Raw genomic sequence first — 1,955 nt, forward strand, 5'->3', positions numbered from 1 at the left:
AAGACCAAGACTGGAGGTGCAAGACCAAGACCAAAGATTCCAGTGCAAGACCAAGACCAAGACTGGAGGTGCAAGACCAAGACCAAAGATTCCAGTGCAAGACCAAGACCAAGACTGGAGGTGCAAGACCAAGACCAAAGATTCCAGTGCAAGACCAAGACCAAGACTGGAGGTGCAAGACCAAGACCAAAGATTCCAGTGCAAGACCAAGACCAAGACTGGAGGTGCAAGACCAAGACCAAAGATTCCAGTGCAAGACCAAGACCAAGACTGGAGGTGCAAGACCAAGACCAAAGATTCCAGTGCAAGACCAAGACCAAGACTGGAGGTGCAAGACCAAGACCAAAGATTCCAGTGCAAGACCAAGACCAAGACTGGAGGTGCAAGACCAAGACCAAAGATTCCAGTGCAAGACCAAGACCAAGACTGGAGGTGCAAGACCAAGACCAAAGATTCCAGTGCAAGACCAAGACCAAGACTGGAGGTGCAAGACCAAGACCAAAGATTCCAGTGCAAGACCAAGACCAAGACTGGAGGTGCAAGACCAAGACCAAAGATTCCAGTGCAAGACCAAGACCAAGACTGGAGGTGCAAGACCAAGACCAAAGATTCCAGTGCAAGACCAAGACCAAGACTGGAGGTGCAAGACCAAGACCAAAGATTCCAGTGCAAGACCAAGACCAAGACTGGAGGTGCAAGACCAAGACCAAAGATTCCAGTGCAAGACCAAGACCAAGACTGGAGGTGCAAGACCAAGACCAAAGATTCCAGTGCAAGACCAAGACCAAGACTGGAGGTGCAAGACCAAGACCAAAGATTCCAGTGCAAGACCAAGACCAAGACTGGAGGTGCAAGACCAAGACCAAAGATTCCAGTGCAAGACCAAGACCAAGACTGGAGGTGCAAGACCAAGACCAAAGATTCCAGTGCAAGACCAAGACCAAGACTGGAGGTGCAAGACCAAGACCAAAGATTCCAGTGCAAGACCAAGACCAAGACTGGAGGTGCAAGACCAAGACCAAAGATTCCAGTGCAAGACCAAGACCAAGACTGGAGGTGCAAGACCAAGACCAAAGATTCCAGTGCAAGACCAAGACCAAGACTGGAGGTGCAAGACCAAGACCAAAGATTCCAGTGCAAGACCAAGACCAAGACTGGAGGTGCAAGACCAAGACCAAAGATTCCAGTGCAAGACCAAGACCAAGACTGGAGGTGCAAGACCAAGACCAAAGATTCCAGTGCAAGACCAAGACCAAGACTGGAGGTGCAAGACCAAGACCAAAGATTCCAGTGCAAGACCAAGACCAAGACTGGAGGTGCAAGACCAAGACCAAAGATTCCAGTGCAAGACCAAGACCAAGACTGGAGGTGCAAGACCAAGACCAAAGATTCCAGTGCAAGACCAAGACCAAGACTGGAGGTGCAAGACCAAGACCAAAGATTCCAGTGCAAGACCAAGACCAAGACTGGAGGTGCAAGACCAAGACCAAAGATTCCAGTGCAAGACCAAGACCAAGACTGGAGGTGCAAGACCAAGACCAAAGATTCCAGTGCAAGACCAAGACCAAGACTGGAGGTGCAAGACCAAGACCAAAGATTCCAGTGCAAGACCAAGACCAAGACTGGAGGTGCAAGACCAAGACCAAAGATTCCAGTGCAAGACCAAGACCAAGACTGGAGGTGCAAGACCAAGACCAAAGATTCCAGTGCAAGACCAAGACCAAGACTGGAGGTGCAAGACCAAGACCAAAGATTCCAGTGCAAGACCAAGACCAAGACTGGAGGTGCAAGACCAAGACCAAAGATTCCAGTGCAAGACCAAGACCAAGACTGGAGGTGCAAGACCAAGACCAAAGATTCCAGTGCAAGACCAAGACCAAGACTGGAGGTGCAAGACCAAGACCAAAGATTCCAGTGCAAGACCAAGACCAAGACTGGAGGTGCAAGACCAAGAC

Source organism: Thermobia domestica, chromosome 14 (assembly GCF_964235325.1).
Source record: "Thermobia domestica chromosome 14, izTheDome1.hap1.1, whole genome shotgun sequence".
NCBI lineage: Eukaryota > Metazoa > Arthropoda > Insecta > Zygentoma > Lepismatidae > Thermobia > Thermobia domestica.